The sequence below is a fragment of the Panthera leo genome, chromosome A2 (assembly GCF_018350215.1).
Source record: "Panthera leo isolate Ple1 chromosome A2, P.leo_Ple1_pat1.1, whole genome shotgun sequence".
Classification (NCBI taxonomy): Eukaryota; Metazoa; Chordata; class Mammalia; order Carnivora; family Felidae; genus Panthera; species Panthera leo.
In genome coordinates, this window is record NC_056680.1 from 94,978,555 (window position 1) to 95,003,897 (window position 25,343).

Sequence of the window (25,343 nt, forward strand, 5' to 3'; positions counted from 1 at the left end):
TCCCTGGAGTCTGATTGTGTAACACAGCCCACTGGCCCTCTTCTCATTTCCCTAAGGGAACTGTGCATACACTGGTACTCTAGCTGCTGCTATTGCTGGTAGTAATAAACTGTCCTTGTCTCTCAGCTAGAAGTCTTGTGTCTTCTGCCAGCCTCCATGAAACTGTGGCAGGCTAATTTGTTAGCTTGCAAGGAGGGTAAAATCTCAGATGCTTCACAGCTCTTGCCATTAGTCAATGGACACACTGAAGAATGGGGACTTTTTAGTTCAGAAAAGTAAAACCCCAGAGGGAGATAAGGCCAAAGTCTTAAAATCAACCAGAGGAAACATGGTTGTGTTCACCAAACATGAATATCAAAACAAGGGGTAAATCCCTAACATTTAGGAGAGGTAAATTTAGGACAAAAGAGGAATTTCTTCACCTCATAGAATTTACCATCTCAGTAAATGGTGCTGGCTGAAAATATAAATTGTTTTCAAAAGGCCTCACTCAGTTTATGGATAACAGACCTAGAATGCCCAATTCAATATGTATTTGATGACTCAGTCTTGACCAAGTGTAGGATCATGTCCTTCTGCAACACAATTCTCAGTATCTCTGTCAGAGAAGGATTATTGGGAAAAATTATTAATCTGACCTCACCAGGGCCATTTTTTAATCTACAAAATAAAAATTAAACTCTTCACTGTTTTATTGAAGTCTAATTTAGATACACATACATACAGATATATATTTGAGATGGGTAACTATAAAATCTCCTTTACAGCAAAAATACAGTTCATAAAAATCTTAACCATAAATCTGAAATAATCTTGGTAAAATAACACTCATATTTTAGGGCAGTTTCCTCCCAAACTGGATGTGCAGAACACTTCCAGTAAACTTTAACAGGCATATCTTGAAGACAAAAAAAAAAAAAAAAAAAAAGTTCTGTGGTTAAAGATGTTTGGGGAGCAATGCACTATATATCCTGGAAATTCTAAAATCTACATTAATATTAAGAGCTCTGATGAGTCAGTCCCAAGTAAGGAAACTTTTGTTTAACCCAGCGTTTGTCAGAAGATTGTTTTAGTATTATCCTATTACTTCACAGCATGCCTTATATCACATCTTATGAAACACTATTCTATGAAACAGCAGATAGAGAAATGTCCTTTAAAGGTGTTAAAAAGATAAAGATTTTTATGGTAAGGAATATACCATAATGCCAACATTATCTATAAAGCCTCACTAATTTGAATTGAAGTGGAAAGTAACAGTGGACAGGAACAGAAAAGATTTCCTGATTTGGGTAGCTGATACAGGATGTGTAGAATCATCTTAACTTGAGGGGATCCTCAGGATCTTCTGTTTTCTTGGGTCTGAAAAGCCCCAATTTCAGGAATATTTCCATTTTTCCACAAAGCCTAACAATCATAATTATAGCCAACATTTATTGCTGCCAATCAATGTGATAGGTGCTATTTTGAGCACTTTACATTAAATTCTCACAATAAATTAGGAGACAGGTACTCTTATTATCCATTTCCACAGAAAAGGAAACTGAGGCACAGGGAGAGTAAGTAACTGGCTAAGGTTCCACAGCTGGTAAGTGAAAGAGCTGGGATTTAAACCCAGGCAGTCTGGCTCGAGAGTTATTGATCCCTACTTATACTCTACTACATTTGGAATTACAGCATGTATCGGCAAACTTCCATATTACAAGTGCAATTCAGACCACAAAGCAATTCGCCAAACCTTCCAGTTGGGTCAAGAAGCCTTATGTAAGTAGCCTGCAGAGCTCAGGGACCATAAAATTACACCCAGAACACATGCTAACACAACTTGAAAAGTCTGTCAAAGTTTTACAGTTGTGCCAGAAGAAAGAAAATACAAAAGAGACAGCATGTACCCATTGTCAAAACAATCTTCCCCTGGCATGATTTCTTTTCACTGATTTGTTACTACGTACAACATGTACAACATTAACCTTACGTAAAGAAACAAGACACTACTAATATCTTCTTTTAATCACAGTAATGCTCAAGGCCACTTTGTTGAAATGGTTCATCTCTAAAATATCTTTCTTACAAAAAAATGATACACATGTGTATGCATATTCATGCCCCCGCCCCATGCCCCTAATACTCAATCCTTTGTATGCTCTTAGTTGAGTGCCTAGTGCTGGCTGAGTGTACCACTAGGTCCTTTTGGCCTTTGGAACTGGTGCTCCTCACTGTGTAGACATTCTCAGCCAGAAAGCAATTCAACAGCTTTTCTGAATTTAGCAATTCAACAGCTTTTCTGTACTCTGCAATGTTTATAGTTTATTCCACTGGTTTTGTTGCAGTGTTGCCATTTTATATGTTGGTATATTTGTTAATTTTCTATTTGCTGCTGTAACACATCATAATAAGTGTACTGGCTCCAACAACACCCATGATCCACCTCACAGTTCTGTAGATCAAAAGTCTAGGGCTGGCTGGGCTCGGCTGGTTCTCTGCTAGAGTCCTATAAAGCTGAAATTGAAGCACTGGCTGGGCTGCAATCCATTCTGGAGGTTCTGGGGTATATACTGCTTCACATCTCATTCGGGGAGTTGGCTGAATTCAGCTCCATACAGTTGCTGTTCTGAGGTTCCTGCTTCCTTGTTGGCTGTCAAGTGAAGGCCACTTTTAGCTCCTAGGGGCCTCCTTCTGGTTCTTAATGTGGCCCCTACGGCTCAGAGGCAGCAACAGTGGGCTGAATCCTTCTCACACTGAGAATCTCTCTGACTTCCCCTTCTGCCCCATCTCTTGCCTCTAGCCTGAGAAAGTTCTCTCTTTTAAAGCACCCCTGTGATTAGATTTGGCCCACCCAGATAATCCAGAGAAATGTTCCTATTTTGAAGTTTATAACCTTAATTACATCTCCCAAATTCCTTTTGCCATTATAACGAAACAAATTCACAGGGAGTAGGGTACAGACATATTTATGGGCCATTTTGGTACAACTTTTGATGAACGTTTCTGGCCAAGATCGCTAAACAGCAGTGAATGATAACACTAACGCTACTTCAAAAACAAAAAACAAAAACAAAAATCCCAAACAAGGGCACATGAGTGGCTCAGTTGGTTAAGTATATGACTCTTGATTTTGGCTCAAGTCATGATCTCACTGTTCGCGAGTTCCAGCCCCAAAATGGACTTTGCGCAGACAGCACAGAGCTTGTTTGGTATTGTCTCCCTCTCTGTTTGCCCCCTCCCCTGCTTGCTCTATATATCTCTCTCAAAATAAATAAAAATAAACTTAAAAACAAAACAAAACAAAACAAAGGGAGAATTTCACAGCTTGATGTTAAATTCCAAGTTTTACTCTGCTTCCAGAAGACTTTTTAGGTCCAAGAAATAGGGTAAAGATCAGCAGCCAGTTAGGGACTGGTAGAAGGTCTATGACATAAATTGCATAATGAATTGCCTTAGATCAACAATTGTTCAAATGGGAGCTGGAAGAAATGATGGGCAGAAGCACAGGATGATTTCCAGGAACTTAAAAGAGGGTTACTGCAAATGTATATACCTAGGAGTGCATCTCCATTGACTGAGATAATAGTGAAAAAAAAAAAAAAAACAACAAAAAAACCCCCAATTTTTTTTAACATGGAAGGGCAGGAGCAGGATTCTGGACCAACCCTGGCATGTCAGATGGTGACCCTTTGGGGGATGCAGCAGCATCTAGGCAGCTAGAGTGCTCCAGGCAGTGGCTTTTGTACTAATGGGTATGGAAGTATGCCAGTATTTTAACAATGGGTACGGGATGCAGTACTATTAGCAACCCTAAGATATCCAACAATGTGAATATCATGAGAGACAATTTATAACTTTTCATAAATTATATTGATACAATTATTTTATGAAGCAATTCCATTGATGTTGAACATTTTGATCAATTCCACTTTTTGTATTAATATAATCTTTAAATAGAAAAAGTCAGCATTCAAGAAAAATGGGAAGATGCCAGAAATTATGATATCAGGAGGAACAAATCACCAACCTGAAAGTTTAACCCAATCTGTCTTTTGTATCACTTCTGCAGTTTTCTTAAGGGTCAATTCAGCTTTCTGTGCCTCCTTAAGGGACTTTAATTTAGCTACTTCATTTCCATCTTCATAATTGTTTATCCCATTTACCTCCCTTTCTATTTCATCTTTAGTGTTTCACTTTGACCTACTCTTCTGTTATTTTTAAAGGTCTTTAGAAACCATTTTTTTTCTACTTATAGGTGGGCTAAAATGAAACATAATTTTAGTCGTATTTAATTAGACTTTTAAATCTGATGGTACTCTCTGCCTGAAGCTTTTTCAGGGGAATTTCTGAAGTCCAATTACAGGGCTAGTCTCATAATAAGGACTATTAATTCATAATGGAATTATTTGCTTTTAAGCTTCATCCAGATCCTGTTGTGAAAAATATACTAACCTAACCACATTCCTATAGGGTCATTAGTATGGCCAGTACAAACAGGTGAGGTCTGCTTAAGTCCCAGTTCTCCTCAGAACGTCTGTGAAAAGTTGGGAGTTCGGTCTGTAGACAGCCAGTCCTTTCAGACTGTGGCCTCCCATTCTTTTTTTTTTTTCTTTAATTTTTTTTTTCAACGTTTTTTATTTATTTTTGGGACAGAGAGAGACAGAGCATGAACGGGGGAGGGGCAGAGAGAGAGGGAGACACAGAATCGGAAACAGGCTCCAGGCTCCGAGCCATCAGCCCAGAGCCCGACGCGGGGCTCGAACTCACGGACCGCGAGATCGTGACCTGGCTGAAGTCGGACGCTTAACCGACTGTGCCATCCAGGCGCCCCAGTGGCCTCCCATTCTTGATGTGCTAATTTTGGTATCTCTTTTAGTTAGCTCAAATTTGCTCAAATTGTATTAAACAAACAAACAGTAACTGAATCCTTGTACATAGGAACCTTTTCTGTTGCCTTCACCTATTTAAATGTTTTTAAACATTTATTTATTTTTGAGAGACAGAGAGACATAGCAAAAGCAGGAGAAGGGGAGAAAGAGAGAGGGAGACACAGAATCTGAAGCAGGTTCCAGGCTCCAAGCTGTCAGCACAAAGCCTGACACAAGGCTCGAACCCATGAACCGTGAGATCATGACCTGAGCTGAAGTAGGATGCTTAACCAACTGAGACATCCAGGTGCCCCTGCCTTCACTTATTTAAGATAACTCACCTGAGTATAAGGGTCTTGGGCACAGACTCCCCCCGACAAAGCTATAGATTTTTCTCTAATCTCTTGTGCCTTTTAAAGGTTAAATAAAAGAGAAGTTTGAAGGCAGCCCAACTTTCCTACCTTTTTGTATAACTGTCAAATAAATTAGTTTGTTCTTTGTAGGCTTTTCCCTTTCTCCATGCAGTTCAGACATTCGCCAGATGTGCTCTGTGACAGCCTTTGTGGCAGATTCCGTGGGTTGCCTCCCTAGTATCCATTTTTCCCTTTCACCTTGTAAGAGAACTTGATGTTCTTCAGACCACCATCTATCTGGTCAACAGAATCCATTCCTCTGGTCTCAGTCCTTGGTTCAAGTGCAGGCATAGACCATAAGCAGTCCTAAGGATAAATTTTGCACTTTTCTTTGGAGCCCTGGTCCAGAAGAATGTGTTCTTTGTCTGAGTGTCCTGGTGTGCAGGTGTGAAACCTGGAACCGCTATAACCACTTTGCCATGTGGGAAGACAGTCTTCTAAGATGCCAAGACATAGACAAGGGAATCTTAGAGAAATGGAGCTGCAGCCTCTGGATTAAGCCAACCCTGAAGCTCACCTATCTCTGGAATCACCATTCATGTGAACTAATAAATTCCTTATTCTTTAGTCGATCCAAATGGAATTTTCTGTACTCACAGCCCTGAGCACCCAAACTACTAGGGTCTCTTTTTCAATGACTTCCATCCAAATATTCTGAGACCTTTCAATCCACATACCCAAGTCCTGTCTCTGTTCAGGAACACATTTCTATAATTATGTTTTTGATTACTGCATTTCAAGGCCATCAATTTTTTTTCTTTTTTTTTAAATATTTATTTATTTCTGACAGAAAGAGAGAGAGAGAGAGCATGCGCGTGTGAGCGAGCGGGAGAGGGGCAGAAAGAGAGGGAGACGCAGAATCTTTAGCAGGCTCCAGGCTCTGAGCTGTCAGCACAGAGCCCAATGCAGGGCTCGGACTCATGAGCTGTGATGTGAGATTATGACCTGAGCTGAAGTCGATGCTTAACCAACTGAGTCACCTAAGTGCCCCAAGGCCATCAATTTCTTAAACCAGAGTTCCATTCTCTATCCTTCATATTTGTTATTTTCTTACCATTTCAAACCTTTTGTTCTTTTCCTCAGCATTCTGTGACAATGTCTCAATACTGTCCTTTAAATCAATGATTCAATTTCCTATAGTATTAATTCTACTTCTTACTCCCTCTGACCAGATTTTAATTGTGCCACTGTACTGGGTTTCCTCACAATTCCACATCTCATCCACTTCCCTTTCCATCTTAGTTTGCTATTTTTACATTTCAAAATGTTCAATTCTTGCGGCCTTTGTTTGTTTTGGAGAGTGTGTCTTCTAGTATTCTTTCAATTAGTCTACTAATTTTTAGAAAATTTCTTCTGATTTCACTAATCTTTTCAGTTTTATATCTTTTACTTAGGCTTCTGGATAATGTTACTTCTCTTGATCAGTAGTATTTTTTCAAAAGTCATAAGAATTTAATTCTTTTAGTTGGCTTGGTTTTCTCATTCTTCAAAGAGGGTCAATCAATCCAGACAAGTTGCAGGCAACAAAATGTAGACATTACTTTGAATGCATTATGTAAATACTGAGTACTCTCTGAGTAGCTCTTAGATTAATTTTAAAAATGTTTTAAAGTTTGCATGTTTATTTGATGAGACAGAGAATGCATGAGCAGGTGAGGGTCAGAGAGACAGAATCCCAAGCAGGCTCCATGCTCTCAGCATGGAGCCCAACATGGTGCTCAATCTCGTGAACTGTGAGATCGTAACCTGAGCCAAAATCCAAAGTCAGATGCTTAACCGACTGAGCCACCCAGGCATCCCAGCTCTTAGCTCCATTTTTAACATCTACCATGTTTCATCTAATATTGCTCTCACGTGTCTACCTCCTAAATATCCCATTCTTCTCAGCTCCCCTGTTCCCTTTTTGCATCTGTTTTTCTGGTATATACACTCATACCTGCAAAAGAAAGAGATATACCATGCTGATGGCAGAGGGGAGGCAACACACAGTGGAGATCTCAACAGAAACAGTGGTGGGAACAGCTGACCATTTTCTGAATTGGAGTCAACCTGTGTTTCTGAAACAAGGGAAGGAGGGAGAGGCAAAAAGGTCTATCTAACAATTTTTAGGTGCACATAACAAACCCGAGTCACCAAATGGGTATCTATCTATCTATCTATCTATCTATCTATCTATCTATCTTCCTACCTACCGTATCCAGTAGGCTCCAGCCCAGCACAGAGCCCAATGTGGGGCCTGAACTAATGACCCTGAGATCAAGACCTGAGCTGAGATCAAGAGTCGAAGGCTTAATTGACTGAGTCACCAAGGTGCCCCCAAATGGGTTTTTAAATCTAGTTCAGGCTAAATGGGAATTTTTCCAAATAATTCTGATAATTATTTCAGTGCCAGTTTTAATTCTGGTGTCAGAAACTGAGAGAGGGGTAGTAGGTATCATTTTAAACTACAAGCTCTTAACATTTTTAATGACTTTTGATTGAGGGCTCACAGAGGCACCACAAGAAGCTGTTAATTTGTAATCCTTAAAAAAAAGGTGCCAGTTTAGAGAAAAAATGCGAAATGTCCATATATTCAATTCATTCCCATTTTTAATCAGGTCTATATACCATTTAACCGAGTGTCTTCCAAATTAACTTTACTGCATGCTGATACCTGTAGAATCCAATAGGACTCTGAGCAGCCAAACACAGAGCAACTGGCTTCCAAATTACTTCTGAATATCAAAATATTAGTATGTTATGTGATTATTAAATGGTTGGGCAACATAGCACAAACAAATTTGGCAGCCTCCTGATGCTTGATTCTAAGGTTTTGAATCTTCTCCCAGGTTTTGGACTGAGAATGTCCAGCAAACTAGAACTGTGCCAGCGATAAGAAAAGAACTAGCACTATCCAATTCACCTCACAGTAAAATCTAATTTCCAATGGAAACCTGCTTTTTGAATAGTCCCTTGCAATGGTTTAATTAGCAAGTAAATACAGCCCACACGTCTATAGCTGTCTCTGTGTCACATCTTTCACATATTAAGATTTTGTGAAATGTGTGTAAGAAAACAAGAAAGGATCTAGAAATAATAAACCAGATTCCTGGTTTTATAAAAACACATGGCTGCACATATGCACATACATGTGTACACATATGTACACACACACACACACACACACACACACACCCCTAAAGCAGCTGATCACTCTTAGGCCTATCTCTGAGTAGATTCTATCATTTGAAAATGTAATTGAGCCAGCAAAACAGGAGCAATAAACCAGAAACTCAGTACTACCATGTGTTTATCAGAGAAGGATACAGGGAAGGCTGTGTTAAATGCCCTGTGTCTCCCATGGTTAAACTGGGAATGTGAGGGGAGAGAGTGACACAGGGAAAATGGAAGAAAGAAAGAGAGTGAGTCAGAAGAGGAGGACAGAAGTCTGAAGGAAGTAAGAGGAGAAAAGCTGAAAGGAGAAAAATAAGAAAAACTAGGAAACTTCTTTAATTTTTATAAGAAAAATGTCCAATGCTTCTCAGTGAAGCCAAGTTCTGGGTCTTATCAGATGACTAGCTCATCTAGTCACCCTGAGAAGGCCAATGGGAGGCAGAAACTCAGTGTGAAACAATGAAGCATGGGTACCAGATAGACCAGACCACCCCACAGCACTGGGCCACATGGAGTTATGGACAGATTGTCATTACACCCTATCATTTTAGGACAAGACCAAGTAGAATCATTTGTCACATCTTACTATTTGTTCTAATTTGGTGCCTTAATACTGTTCTGTGGAAAACTATTCAGGTATATAGTAAAAGTCTCCCGAATAGAGAGAATTATTGTCTTGTCTAGTAAATATGCAAGATTGTTGTAAAGCCACAAATGTTACATGAAGCTTTGAAGGAATTACCAAGGCCAGACTCGACCCAAATCAGAGGTCCAAACTCCGGCTGAAGTAATTCTGTGAAGGCCTGATACTTTTTATTTTGCAGGGCTGAGAGGCATCTCTTATTCATGGGAGCCAGGGGACAACGAAGACAAGTTTGCCATCAACTGAAGATTAGACTGTTAAGAATTGGCTCCTACTGTATAAAATAGCTACTTTCTCTGCCGCTGTTCTATAATAAGAAGTGGATGGCTTCTGGTCTCAAACCAAATGTTTTTATCCCAAACAATGGCTGAAAGAGGTGACCAGGAAGACCGGAGACTTTATGACCAAGGTAGAACAGAGACTATTAGTGCTAGCAATGCAAGGGCTTCTGAAACAATTCCAGTGAGTAGACTCAGAATGCAAAATCTGAAGTAAATATGCATGGGGTCTGGAAAATAAGAAGACTAAGAAGGAAGGCAATGTGAAGAGAGGGCCACGTTCCAAGTGTTGCCTTGAAGGAAGATCAGAACTCAATACACATTATTCTCCAAGCCTAGGCACTCTGCAGCTCTGCAGAATGACCTTCATGTTGTCTGTCAACTGGAAAAAAAACTAGTCTGCAAAACTGCTGGGGACTTTAATCTTGAGATAATTTTTTTTTTTAAACTGACAAAAGGAGGTTGATTCCTTCCCTATCGCTATACAACTGATAAAAAGGAAACCCACAGTGAATTTTACGGTTGAAGGAGGTCTCTTAAGCTTCAAACCAAGATTAACAACAGTTTTTATAAAATTACCATATTACTTATATTTCACTCTTAATATTATCTTCTTAAAAATTTTTTTTGATGTTTATTTTTGAGAGAGAGAGAGACAGACAGACAGACAGACAGAGCACGAGTGGGGGAGGGGCAGAGGGAGAGAAGGATACAGAATCTGAAGCAGGCTCCAGGCTCTGGGCTGTCAGCACAGGGCCTGATGTGGGGCTTGAACCCACAGGCTGTGAGGTCGTGACCTGAGCCACTTAGCCAAATGAGCCACCCAGGCGCCCCCCCCCCCCAAAATTTTTTTAATGTTGATTTATTTTTGAGAGAGAAAGAGACAGAGACAGAGAGAAACAGAGCACAAGTGGGGAAAAAAGAGAGAGTGACACAGAATCTGAAGCAAGCTTCAGGCTCTGAGCTGTCAGTACAGAGCCCGACATGGGGCTTGAACTAACAGATCACAAGATCATGACCTGAGCCAAAGTCAGACCCTCAACTGACTGAGCCAGCCAAGTGCCTCTTAATATTACTCTAAAATGCAGGTAGAGAAGGAAGCCAGGGCTTACATGAGAGTATGTATCTTGTTTTAGTCTTGACAACCCTTCTTAATCTTTGAGAAGCTCAATCCTACCTTCCACCTTAAATTTAAACGAGTTTAATAGAAGCTTTTTGGAGGGCAATTTGGTTTAGCTGGCAGAATTTTAAATATGCATGTTATCTGACCCTGTAATTTCACTTCTGGAATTCACCATACAGAAATACTTGGACAAATGTTCCACAAAATAAGCACAAGGATTTTACTGCAAAATTGTTTGCAAGAAGACTAAAAACAACCCCTAAATGTCCATCAATGGGAAACTAAATTATGAAATAAATGAACTGACAGTTATTCAGCAGTTTGAAAATGAGCTAGATATCTATGAACTGACATAACCCATTATAATAAAATAAAGCGAATAAAGCAATGTACAGAAGAGTGTGGTATATAGTGTAAGCCCATCTCTCTGACATAGATTTACAGATGTGCCTGTGTGAGCATGTATATATGCATTTATAAACATACACACTTTTGAATTTGCAATAAAGAAGATCTGGAGGTGTATCCAGGGGATTATTTTGGGGAAGCAGATTTTGGATGAGAGTACAGAAAAGATAATATTCACTTTTTATACTTCTGTACTACTTGGCATTTCTGCAACCATACTATTTTACCTTGTGGTTAAAGATTTTTTTTCCCCTTTTTTTAAAAAAAATTTTTAGCGCTGTTTTTGAGAGAGAGAGAGAGACAGAGCTTGGGTGGGGGAGGGGCAGAGAGAGAGGGAGACACAGAATCTGAAGCAGCTCTGAAGACGCGGGGCTTGAACCCACTGACTGTAAGCTCATAACCTGAGCTGAAGTTGGACGCTTAACCGACTGAGCCACCCAGGCGCCCCTAAAAATTTTTATTTTCTTTTAAATAAAGCTAGCTGGCATCTACATATCCTAATTTGTTCCTGCACTCAGCAATTCTTGTTTCTGAAAGTGGTATGTGGAGAGATCACAGAGACGGCAAGGCTCCAGGTGCAAGAAATTTTAAAAGAGGACATAGTGGGGAAGATCTGCTGGTGCTGACAAACCACATGCAGGTTGGCATTCAAGTGCCACCAAGTCAGGGACAAAGGCTAAGCACCTGCATCAACGTCACTTCTCTTAGTTTTACATATGAGGACCCCAACTTTTACAGCCCAAACTAGAAAAGACACAGGAGACAGAAGAAAAAGGAATCTCACTGAGATTCAATGAGTTTAGGAGAGAAGGGCACTGACTCACTTTTTCTCCTCTTGCCAATAAATGGCAGCCTGTTTTTTTCTTTACTTTTCCTTCTATTTGATGGTGTAGATCTGTGCTGTCTAGTATTGTCCAGGTGGCTACTGAGCACTTGACGTGTGGCTCGTCTGAAATGTGAGTGTAAAATACACACTGGAGTCTGAAGACTTATGAGAAAGAATGTAAAATACTCATTCATATTCTTAAATATTCATTACACTGAAATAATATTTTGGATATATTGATTTAAAATAAAATATACTAATAAAACTAATTTTACCTGTTTCTTTTCCCCCCTCTTAACGAGGCTCCTAAAAATTTTGACTTATGCCGTGGCTCACGTTGTATTTCTATCGGACAGAGCTGCTTTAGAGCTTTTTGGATGGGATATCTATATATTCAAATATTTAGGAAAAGGAAGAGCAGGGTGGAGAGGGAGGAACGAATGCACGCGCACACACACACACAAACCGTTATAATGCTACTCTCTATTATTTGATGTCTCTCTAATATTCAGTGTTGCTTGTTATAATTCAGTGTACCTGTTATAGGTCTTCAGCTGTGAGTTCAAGTTCTGCCAATGACCAGATGTGGATCCTGGGGCTGGTCACTTGGGGAGATTAAACTGCAGAATACATGTCAAGTGCTCAGGACCACATGCAAGGGTATGTAATAAACTCTGTCAACAAATGTTAGCTGTTCCAGACATGGTCAAGGGTTCCAGAAACGACCAAGTCATGCTTCTACTCAGAAGCAAAGAATATCAGAGTTAGAATGAATCTTGGCCATTATCCACTGCTGTGTTTTAAAACTCTTGTCAATCTCAAGAGCCCAATATATAAAAAAGATGAAGTGAGGCTGCTCTGAATAAAACGGAGTGTGGGAGCAAGAAAGGACGGTAGTTCCTGAGCTAGGCAGAGGAGTTTGGACACCATGGCTATTGCGTCTTTTCGTGGCCTCTCCATTTTACAGATAAAGACACTGAACTCCAGGCTGATGGCTTGCCTTTAGTCACAGAGCTGGCAGGGCAGGGACAAAACAGGACTAAGTATCTGGTTCCTAAGAAAGAATACGGCTCTGCATCACATTATTACTGTAGTTGTGGTGGACGACGTAAGTGTGCAGGAAGAAAGTGGCTGAGAAAAGTGCCATGAGACAGGTGCACACAGGGTGCTGAGGAGTCATGGAGGTGGGGGGAGTGCGGCAGGTCTCCTTCTGAAGAAGTAGCCTCTAGGTTTAGCTCTGGAAAATGAAAGGGGGCAGGTGGGCACCCAGGTCAAGAGAATCACATGGGTTCTAAGGAGGAAAATCATGATGTGTATTTTGGGGTCAAAAGGTAGGTTGCTTTCACTAACCTGTAAGTTACATCTTGGACAGGAATATGTGCTGAGGCCAGAATAAAGTTGGGGGCTTCTTTAGAAGGTCTTGAGAGCCAAAGATCCTACACCAGTTTTAACAGGTTTTTGTAAAGGGGTGACAATGGAAAGACCGATTTATCCTGAATCCATGAACAGGCAGGAGACAGGAAAGCAGGCTGGCAGGTTAGTGCTTTAGGCTGACTGTCAAGGCCCAAACTGAGGTGACAGAAGTCATGATACAAAGAGGCAAGATCTGACTGACCCTGTGGAGACGGGAACCACAGGGCTTGGAAATATGAGAAGGATGAGGAGGATCCCAAAGTGACTTTGAGGACCCAGCTGGGTAACTGTGAGGATGTTGGTTCCATTAACAGGAAAAATGATGGCAAGAGGAATTGCTGGTGTGGGGGGTCTGGTGAAGGCAAGGTGTCTGTGAGATGGTTGGCAGAAAGTCCATCAGGGAACAGGAACGTGGCTCTGGAGCCCATCTGCATCTTATCTAGACAGAAAGTCTTTGGGAACATCTAGGTTTGGAAGAGAAAGATGAAGAAGAGCCGGTAAAGAAGACAAAGGCAGAGGTACCTTGTAGTGTGCTCTTCACCAACAGCAAGGACAGGGAGGGTTTAATGGGACAAATGGTCATGGGATTCAGATGCTGAAGACACCAAGCAAGATGAGGATGGAGAGATGGTTCGTATCAACTCAGAAGGCAGCAGATGCATCGCTAGGAGGATTGTGCAGTCAGATAAGCCTGGCTTCAGAGCATCTCCTCAGCATTTATTAGCTGTGGGATTCTGTACTACTTTATCTTCTCAGGCCTCAGTTTTCTTACCTGTAAAGTGGGGGACAACAGTATCCCGTGAAGTTACTCTGAGATGTTAAGAAATCATATATTTTAAGGCCCTTAGTATAGTGTTTAGCTCATAGCAAGTTCCTAATAAATATTATCTGTTATTTTTATCACTGGAAAGATTTAGGGAATGGCAAATGGTAAAGAGGTGGCGGCTGCATGTAGAGACTCTGTTCTTTTTAGAAGTTTGGCCATGAAAGGAAGGAGAAAGACTGAGGGCACAGAAAGGGGGAGTGAGGTCTTTTCTAGGATGGAGCCGTGAGAGCTAGTAGACAGGGGGACTCTGGAGCAGAAAATCAGAAGGGATGATGGATGGTGGGGAGAGTCCAGAAGCAGGGTAGGATCAAGAACATAAGTTGAAGGGCTTGTCTTATAAGGAAGAAGAATGCAACCTTCTTGCAAATGGGAGAGAAGAAGGAGAGAGGGCGAGGATAAGGAGAGATATTTTGGGTTGAAAGAAGGGGCACAGAGGAGCTCACTTTGGATAGCCTCACTCATCTCAATGAAGTGGAGACATGGCTGAATGTTGGTTTGGGACTATGGGAACGGACTGGGTTTAAAGACTAGAGGGGTTCGGAGGGTAAGAAATTGTGCATGGAACCAGGTCTGAGACTATGGATCCAGAGGACAGGAGATGTGGCCACCAAAAGCTCAGATGGCAAGTGTTGGAAAGCTTGTGTGCTCTAGTTGCCCTTGATCCTGTCTGTAAGCCGGGCTTTATTTTACATGGTGGAACACTTGGATGATGACGCCTAAGGTGCAGTGCCCATGAGGAGTGAGCAAAGGACACAAGTACATCAGAAGGTCCTGAATGCTTAAGTACAGGCTGGGGGACAGGGAGAGAGGGTAAGCTGAGTGATGTGAGCGAACTCAGTCAGGACCCTCAATCTGCTGTTTCCTTCTACATGCAAAACACTTCCATTGGTAACAGTTCTTACCTCAGCGTAGCTCTGAAAAAGCTACTATGCTTCAAGAAAGCTTTATGCTTAAAAAAAACCAAAACCAAATCACTGGTCCTGTATGTGACAGGTGATATAATTAAGATGGGGGAGGGGGAGGAGGAGAGGATGGCAAAAAGGAGATGAGAGAATAATGGCAGAATATTGCCCTCAGGAGCAGATGCCCAAGAACATTCCAGTTCTATTCTGAGGGAAGAGAGCATTGACAGAAAATGCCCTGGAGAAGGAGACTGTGAGGAAATTTCAGCGAAGTGGGGCAACCTGTGGCTCAGAACAGGGATTCCAAGGGACAGAGTAGAAAGGATGAGTAGAAGTTGTGAGAGCCAGAGAAGGGGGGAAGCAGCTGCTCAGAACAGGGATGAGACCAGGGACACATGGGTGGCTCAGTCGGTTAAGTATCCGACTCGATCTCAGCTCAGGTCATGGTCTCGCGGTTCATGAGTTCAAGCCCCATGTGGGGCTCTGCAATGACAGTGTGGAGCCTGCTTGGGATTCTCTCTCTTTCCCTCTCTCTCTGCCCCTCCTGCTCTCTCTCTCTCTCTCTCTCTCTCTCTCTCAAAATAAATAAATAAACTTAAAAAATAAAAAAGAATAGGGATGAGACCATGGGGAGAAGTCACAGAGCAGTAATTGTCAGTAAAAGGGAAGCAATGACTCGGGCAGTTGGAGGGAAGGACAGGATGACAGAATGGCAGAAGAATACTATAAAGATAAAATCCAGTTTGCAGAGAAGACCACAGAACAGGCAGACCCAGGGTGCCAGACTCAAGTGGCTGTGGGTTGGGATGCCCAAGTGCCGCAGAGCTGTCCCGACAGGGAAAGGCCATGGCTTAAGGCAGCATCTCGATATGCATCGTGAAAACGAATGCATTTTTCAAATTCATGTTAAAGTAAAACACATATTAAGAATAAGAGAAATCAACACTGATTACATTAATGGTGCTCCTTTGTTATTAGAACTACCTTTTATGCATTATTCAACCAAGATCAGTTCTTTTCCTAAGTACCATTGTGGGTATTTCCTTACTCAAGAAAAGGCTTCTTTAAAGTTCTTCCCACTTGGTTGGTTGGTTCTTTAAAGAAAAATAAATACATAAATAAAAGGGCCTAGGAAAGCACCCAAGAAGAGATAAGAAATCTCAAGGTCCAGCTAAGTGCCCTGGTTTCCACACACGTGTTCTGACCTAACCTGAGGTAATGGGTTTCCACTTACAGGCTACAGCTTGCCTTCTGGTGCCTTGTTATTCAGGTCAGCCCTTAATTAAGGACCGCATTTTACTGATGTCACTAAGGAGAGAGCATTCAAATATGGGGAACCACCAACACAGTAACCAATGGGAAAACTGGCAAGGCACTCAGTGACATTTTAAAGACATCTGTTCACAGACCACTCAGCCACAAAAGACAGTTTCACTGTCTGTTTCTCAGCTACTGGGTATTTAATTCATAGAAATCAATGACGACAAGCCTAGAGAGGCCACCATACATGGGATAATATAACCATGAAGCCTTGTTTGTTTCCTTCCAACAGTGACTGTATTTATTATATTCTTCCTAATAGCATTTGGCATTTCTTAGCTAGGCATCAGTAGAGTTGGCAACTGAGAACTTCTAAGAATTACTATCTGCTTACCACAATCTCCATATTCAAAGAACTAGTTTTAGAATTAGTTTTTTTTCGAACGTGCATTTTCTTTTTATGACTTTGCTATAACCTGGAAAACCCCATAACCTTCAAACCACAGACAATAGTTCTGATCAGGATCACAAGATAACCTGGATAGTTAGCAATTGTGAATTTAATTTGCTATGACGTTAAAAATCAATCTATCTCATCCATCCATCCTATCCCATCTTGTCCCATCCTTCAGCCTGGCTAGCTGACCAAATTCCTAATACTGTTTTTTAGTATTAGAAGGTAACTCAATGTGGAGTACAGATGGACTACCCATAGACAAAGAGCTAAAGGAGGATAAAAAAAACTTCAACTCTCATCCATTTTGTAAAATGCTGCTGTAAGTCATTGGGGCAATTATTAAACCCAGATGATATTGATAGATAGTATTAAAACTCTCTGGCAACTCATTTTTTTTTTTTTTTTTTTTTTTTTTTTTTATGAGAGAGAGAGAGCATGCATGTACAAGTGGGGATGGGCAAAGGGAGAGAATCTTAAGGGGGCTCCATGCATGCTCAACGTGGAGCCCGACGCAGGGCTCGTTCTCAAGACCATGAGATCATGACCTGAGCCGAAAATCAAGTTGGTAACTTAAACAATTAAGCTACACAGGCGTCCCTCTCTGGCAACTCTTAATAATATCACAGAGAATTGGCCAACTTTTCTAAGACAGGAGAGACTGGAAATCAAAGGTATTAAATGCATGGTTTGCTTCTTGACCTTCTAAAATGTCATTGCTGCTACACTGTAATAATGCATAAAACATTCCAGATAAAAATATAACCTAATAGGTGAAGCAACAGCAAGGGCAGAAACATGACAGAGTGAAAAACAATCAAACGTTATACAGTCAGGCAGACTTGGGTTCAAATTTGGCTCTGCCATTTAAGAGCTGTGTGCCCATGGACAATTATTTACTCTCCTTGCAGGAGACTTTGGCCTGTCATCTGGAAACTGGATAATAGTCCTCAGAATGTGGGTTTAGTGAGATAATGTGTGTGAAGGGCCTGGCCCTGTGTCTGTCACATGACAGACAAATGTCACCTCCCTTTGTTTCTTATTTTTCTCCTTAGGTTTTATGGAGAATGGTGAGCCTTCCTAATACATAAATGATTATTCCTCAATAATTTTATTTAAACAACTAGGATGTGACCTCTAAGTAAGGTTAATCCTGACTTCTGGCCTTCCACTAAGAAATCTCTTTCCCTCTCTGGAAACACTCTTCTCATTATACCTATTCACAGAACCCTATGCTTCTTCATAGCATTTACCTGGCTCTGGCTAATTAACTAATCATGCAATGCCTCTCTTCCCCACTAGAATTTAATTTATCTCTCTAGAAAAGGGTCTTGCATATAGTAGCCACGCAGTAAGTTACTTGTAGATTAAATGAAATGCTTGTTAAAAGGTTTCCAACATGTGACATAGACCACTGGTGACATGTGAGAGAGATGATTTTAGGGGTTGAACATGGACTACGTTTCTCAATAATTTTAATGGTTATATATCTATTTGAGTGTGTACTAGACACATAAATAACTGGTTCATCAAATCTGTGATTTTATATATTTTTACTTAGGATGAGGCTAACAGAAGTAAATTGTCTAGAAAATATAAAAAAGAACCAACTAGGGGTGCCTGGGTGGCTCAGTTGGTTGAGTGTTTGACTCTTGATTTTGGCTCAGGACACAATCCCAGGGTCATGGGATTGAGCCCCACATTGGGCTCCATGCTGAGTGTGGAGCCTGCTTGAAATTCTCTCTCTCTCTCTCTCTCTCTCTCTCTCTCTCTCCCCCCCCCCCCCCCCCACTTCTGGCCCTCTCCCCTGCATGTGTGCGTGCTCTCTCTCTCTCTCAAAATAAAATTAAAAATTAAAAAAAAAAAGAGAACCAATCAGAGCTGAAGAATACAATAACTGAAATGAAAAATACACTAGAGGGAATCAATAGCAGGTTAGAGGTTCCCAGAAGAACGGGATCAGTGATCTGGAAGACAATGTAAGTAGAAATCACCCAACTGAAATAGGAAAAAGGAAAAAAGAATGAAAAAAAAATTGAGGATAGTTTAAGAGATCTCTGGGACACTAATATTTGATATTTTGTGGATCCTAGAAGGAGAAGAGAGACAGAAAGGTACAGAAAACCTATTTGAAAAAAAAATGGCTAAAAACTTCCCTAACCCGGTGAAAGAAAAGACATCCAAGTCCAGGAATCATATGGAATCCCAAATAAGATAAACTCAAAGAGATCCACACCAAGACACATTATAATTAAAGTGTCAACAGTTGAAGATAGAGACTCTTAAAAGCAGCAAGAGAGAAACCACTAGTTACAAACATGGGAACCCCCATAAGGCTATCATCTGATTTTTCAGCAGAAACTTTACAGGCCAGAAGGGACTGGCAGGATATATTCAAAGCGTTGAAAGGGAAAAATTTATAACCAGGAATACTCTACCTATCATGGTAATTATTCAGAATAGGAGAGATAGAGAGTTTTGCAGACAAGCAAAAGCTAAAGGAGTTTATCAGCACCAAACTAACCTTACAAGAAATCTTCAAGAGATTTCTTTAAATGGAAAAGAGGGGTGACTGGGTGGCTCAGTAGGTTGAGCATCCTACTCTTGATTTCATCTCAGGTCAGGATCCCAGGGTTGTGGGATTCAGCCCTGCAGTGGACGGCTCTGCACTGAGTGTGGAGCCTGCTTAAGATTTTCTCTTTCGCTCTGCCTCTCGCCCCTGCTTGCACACTCTCTATAAAATAAAAAAAAGGGGGGTGGGGCACCTGGGTGGCTCAGTTGGTTAAGTGGCCAACTCTTGATTTCAGCAGAGATTATGATCTCACAGTCTGTGAGATCAAGCCCCACCTCAGGCTTTGTGTTGACTGTGCAGAGCCCAGATGGGATTCTCTCTCTTTCTCTGCCCCTCCCATTTGCATGAGCACATCTGCGTGCACTCCCTCTCTCAAAAATAAACTTAAAAAATTTTTTTTCTTAAATGGAGAAGAAAATGCCATAACTAGAAAGGAGAAAATTATGAAAGAAAAAAAAATCTCACCGGTAAAGGTAAATTTATAGTAAAGGTAGTAGATTATCTACCAAATAGCTAGTATGAAGGTTAAAAGGCGAAAATAGTAAAATCATCTAGACCTATGATAATCAGTCAAGGAATACACAAAATAGTATATAATAGTGTCAAAAACATAAAACATGGATGGAAGGGAGTTAAAATGTAGTGGTTTTAGCATGTGTGTGAAAATAGGAAACAATCCACCTAAAATAGACTGCTATATGTATATATAGAATATTATATATGAACCTCATGGTAACCACAAACCAAATACCTCTGACAGACATGCAAAAATAAAGAGAAAGAAATACAAAACATAACACTGAGGAGAGTCACCAAGTCACAAGGGAAGAGAAAAAATTAGAAGGAACAGAGAACTATAAAAAGAACCTGAAAACAATCAATAAAATGGCAATAATTACCTATCCATCAATAAATACTCTAAAAGTAAATGGACTAAATGCTCCAATAGAAAGGCAGAGTGGCTGAATGGATAAAAAAAAACAAGACCTATTTATATGTCGACTATAAGAGACTCATTTCAGATCTAAAGACACACAGACTGAAAATGAAGGGATGGAAAAAAATATCCCAGGCAAATTGGAATGAAAAGAAAGCTAAAGTAGCAATATTCGTATCAGAAAAAAACAGGCTTTAAAACAAAGACTGTAACAAGAGACAAAGAAAAACATTATATAATCATAAAGGGATCAGTCCAATAAGAAGATATAACACATATATGTACACACCCAACATGGGGCACCTAAACATATAAAGCAAATATTAGCAAATATAAAGGGAGAAACTGACAGTTACACAGTAATAGCAGGGGACTACTTTAACACTCCACTTTATACCAATGGATAGATCATTTAGACAGAAAATCAATAAGGAAACATTAGCCTAAATGACATCTTACAGCAGATGAACTGAACAGATATTTACAGAACATAACATCCAAAAGCAACAGAATTTACATTCTTTTCAAGTGTACATGGAACATTATCCAGGATAGATCACATGTTAAGACATAAAACAAGTCTTAATAAATTTAAGGATTAAAATCATATATGGCGTCTTTCAAAGCACGATGGTATGAAACTAAAAATCAATTACAAGAAAACTAGAAAAACCACAAACATATGGAGACTAAACAACATGCTACTAAACAACCTAAGGGTCAATGAAAAAATCAAAGAGGAAATCAAATGAAATATAAAGACAACAGTCCAAAATCTATGAGACACAGCAAAAGCAGTTCCAAGACCGAATTTTACAGTGATACAGGTCTACCTCAAGAAACAGGAAAAATCTCAAATAAGCAATTTAACTTTATACCTAAAGGAATAGAAGAACAAACCTAAAGTTAGTAGAAGAAAGATAATAATAAAGAGAGGAGAAATGAATGCAATATAGGCAAATCTTGGAGATACCGTGGCTTTAGTTCCGGACCACCATAATAAAATATTAGTAAAGTGAACCAAATGAATTTTTTGGTTTCCCAGTGCATAAAAAAGTTATGTTTAACATTACCCTCTTGTCTATTAAGTATGCAATAGCATTATGTCTAAAAACACAATGTATATACATTAATTAAAAATACTTTATTGCTAATAAATGTTAATCATCATCTGAGTTTTCAGTGAGTCCTAATCACAGATCATCATAACAAATATGATAATAATTAAAATGCTTGAAATATTACAAGAATTACCAAAATGTAACACAGAGACATGAAGTAAGCAAATGCTGTTGGAAAAATGGTGCTGACAGACTTGTTTGGGGCAGGACACAAACCTTAATTTGTTAAAAAAAAAAAGAAAAGCATCTGCAAAGCACAATAAAATGAGGTATGCCTGGAGTTAATAATACATAACAACTTCGTATGGTGACAGATAGGATCTAGATTTAATGTGGCGATTGATCTGTAATGTATACGAATGTTGAATCACTATGTTGTACACCTGAAACTAACATAATATTGTATGTCAATTATACTCCAATTAAAAAAAAAAGGTAAATTGTTTAGGTTAAAAAATTAAGTAAGTATAGTTGTCCCGAGGATATGGCAAAAATCATGAAAGTGTTAAAAAAGATGACAAAATTTGGGAAATACTGCCATAATAACAAGTAGGAACCCAGAGTGGACACATGCCAGGATTCTCTGATTTAGAGTTAGCCTAAGGTAATGAGGGAGTCTGCTTTCAGAATCTATGGCTTGTAAATTCTCAGCTGGACACTGCAATAGGTGTGTCAAGATGGACTCAGGAATCAAGACAGAATCAGGACCAGCTGGGGACTGGACCACAGAACTCATCTGACATAAGTAAGAAGCGGGCACAATCAGATTATCTTGGTATTATCATAGGAAATACCAAACAAGAACAGAGTAGGAACAAAGGTCAGATCCTACGGCCATATTCAAGGTCAAAGCCAAAGCAGGAACTACTTAGGAGACAGGGCACCCACCCTGTGAATGGTGTGTACTAAGCCTGGATTCATTCTCCTTCGTCCACATGGGCCTGGATTCTGATATTGCTTCCTCCTTCAGGCGATTAATTCTCAATTTACTACCTCTATGCAAGGCTCCAAGAGACAGAGTACTTTCTTTTGTGCACATCTAAAAAGCCAACGGGTCTCTACTCATCATCTCACTTTCCTAGTAAACTGAAGCAGACTGTTGCTGCCATCATGAAAGCAGCGTTTCCCTAAGCCTCCAACATTGAGTCCCCCTTCCCAGACTCCATGCTGGGGTGAAGAGACGGGTATCCCTGTCATGTTGGATTGGAAGAGAGAATGAGTTTTTCCGTAGAAAAAAAATGTTATAAATGGAAAATAGGTTTTGATGAATTAGTAGAAATAATGTTTCATATATATCCCAGGTTATATAGGATTCTGCAAGCTAGACTGGGAACCAGATTAGCAATTATGTCACCACTTCAGTGGGAAAGTGCTTTAATGCTATAAAATGAAAATTCAGGTTACAACCGTTGCATAGGTAGCAACTAGCTTAGAAATACAGCAAATTCCTTACTAGTGAATGCTTAACACTACATATCTTAAATTTTATCTTTCTTTTAACATCTTTCAGAAAAATAATGGTTTTATCATCAATAGTGGCTGGTATTCAAGTCTTGTACTATTGAAAAAAAACCGATCAGGGGTGCCTAGCCGGCTCAGTTGGTTAAGCGTCCAACTCGTTTTTTGTTTTTGTTTTGTTTTGTTTTTAAATCTTTATTCACTTTTGAGAGAGAGACAGAGTGTGAGTGGGGGAGAAACAGAGAGAGAGGGAGACACAGAATCCAAAGCAGGCTGCAGGCTCTGAGCTGTCAGCACAGACCCCGGCACAGGGCTTGACTCAAGAACAGAGAAATCATGACCTGAGCCAAAGTCGGACGCTTAACCACCTGAGCCACCCAGGTGCCCCTAAGCATCCAACTCTTGATCTCAGGTCAAGTCTTGATCTCAGGGTTGTGAGTTCAAGTCCAATACTGGGCTCCACACTGGGCATGAAGCCTACTTAAAAACAAACAGTCCCCCCCAAAACAAAAACCCTGCATGAAGCCTATTTAAAAATAAACAGCCCCTCCAAAACAAAACCCCCAAAACTGATCACTCTCCCCCTTATTACAAAAGCAGGATCAATCTTTATATCTGAGGACAATTCCGGACATATCAATGTAATTTTAACAGACATTTCTCTAATCAGCTCTTAGGTGAACGAAGTTGTTTATGGGATGAACTAGAATGCCTGCTTGTCTCCCACCTTGCCATACTGACAGTAAATTATTTCCTGTTCTGACCATAATGCTTTAACCCAATGTTTTCTACACTTGTCTGATGAAAAGAATTTTACATGAGGTACTTTTAAAAACAAGAATGCCTGGCCCCAGCCTAGTTATGAATCAGAATCTCTAAGGGAGAGGTCTGGGAATTGCACATCTACATTGCTCATCCCTGGTGATCTTGTCATCCAACCCCGTGGTCCTTACCCTGGAGGGTGAATTAGACTAGCCAGGAGGGCTGGTGAAAACACAAGTTGCTGAGCCCCAGCCCAAGAGCCTCTGATCCAGTGGGCTGGGGTAGGGATGGGGGGAGCTGGGAATTTGCATTCCTACCAAGGTCCTTAGTGATGCTGATGCCTTAGGTCCAAGGACTACACTTCCAAACCACTTATTTAGCTTGTTTGGTAAACATTGCAGCTGAATTCAATATTACTTATTTTCTTCCTTCCTTGGTAGAAAAACTACATTGGATTAAAACTCACAAGACTTCATTTGGAATAATACCCTTGCTACTTTTTAGCTGCTTGATGTTAGACAAATGAATTTATCACTGCATCTCAATTATCTTTTTTTAAATTAATTAGTTTATTTATTTATTTAGAGAGCATGTGCTCAGGAGAGGGCCAGAGAGAGAGAATCCCAAGCAGGCTTTGGGCTGTCAGGGCAGGCTCTGGGCTGTCAGGGTAAAGCCCAAGGTGAGGCTCGATCTCACGAACAAAGAGATCATGACCTGAGCCAAAATCAAGAGTCAGCCGCTTAACGCACTGAGCCACCCAGGTGCCTCTCAGTTATCTTTGATAAGGAAGCATAAAAAGGTAACAGAAGGGAAGAAGTTTGGTCCTGTACTTGGCATACAGTAGGCCTGCATCAAACATCTATGTACTTTGATTTCTTTGGCATGATCCCTTCCTGTGAGCAATATACAAAAATGCTGAATTCTAAAAATAGGTCCCCAAATTTATTACATGCACTAAAACTTAATTTGGTTAAAACAGAAGAAGAGTCAAGCACTTCTCTTCCTTGTGAGCTATCATGTAGCCAACACTCTGAACATAACATGCGCAACGGGAATATACTCAGCTTCCCAACTCACGTTTCCCAGGGACATAGGGAAATGAAAACAGAAAACAAGGAGTCATTAGATTATGATTAGGTTCTCTGCTTAATTTTGATTTGCTGAATTTCGTGCCTGGGAATGGATTATTTTCCCGGCAGATCTTTGTTGTATTGTTTGGCTACTTGTTGTGACCTGAAAATCAAATGAATCATAGACTCTCAGAATCAGAGGGCTCTGGAGGTCATCTAGCCCATCCACCCACTCCAAGAATGCCACTGCAAACACTTCCAATGTGTGGTGGTCCAGTTTCTTCTTGAATACCCAGTGAGGATACACCACTTTCAGTGACCCCAATCGTCTCTTCAGGGGACTGCCTAACATTAGATTTTCCCACTTCTGTGCAAAAGTCTTTATTTCTGTAATTTCTGTATCTTTGGTCCTTGTCTTGCTCTCTGTGGTGCCTGGGTATGTCTAATCTCTCCTCCATCTGACAGCATTTTCAGTATTCTGAAGCAGTGCTGACATCTTCTTTGCCTATTCCTTTTCAATCTGAACATTCTGTTTAAGCAACTATTCTCACCATCAAAATTTCCATACATTTAACAGCCTTTGTCCTTCTCCTGTGTACAAAGTCCACCGTGAGGATATTTTTACGTCCTATCATCATCAACAAAAATAAGTCATAAGAACAGTGGCATGTTACTTTCCAAACAGAGTTTCTGAGAGCTGGAAGCTAGAGTCATACAAAAGTACACCATAAGGACTTACACCGTAAGTACACCATAGAGACAGCATCTCCAGGACAGGCTTTGACAAGGTACCCGAGGCAGGTGGATCTGGACCTAGCATGAGCTTACTTGCAACAGAAATGCTTTGCTATCACTTAAATTACTGAAGACC

The 25,343-nt window shown here is 40.3% G+C and overlaps 1 protein-coding gene across 4 annotated transcripts in view; it reads right to left on the reverse strand.

Annotated features, from left to right (window-relative positions):
• The window catches only part of CDK6 (cyclin dependent kinase 6), a 247,832-nt gene that overhangs the window by 43,292 nt on the left and 179,197 nt on the right, over positions 1-25,343 (reverse strand). The gene's annotated exons all lie outside the window — the stretch shown is intronic.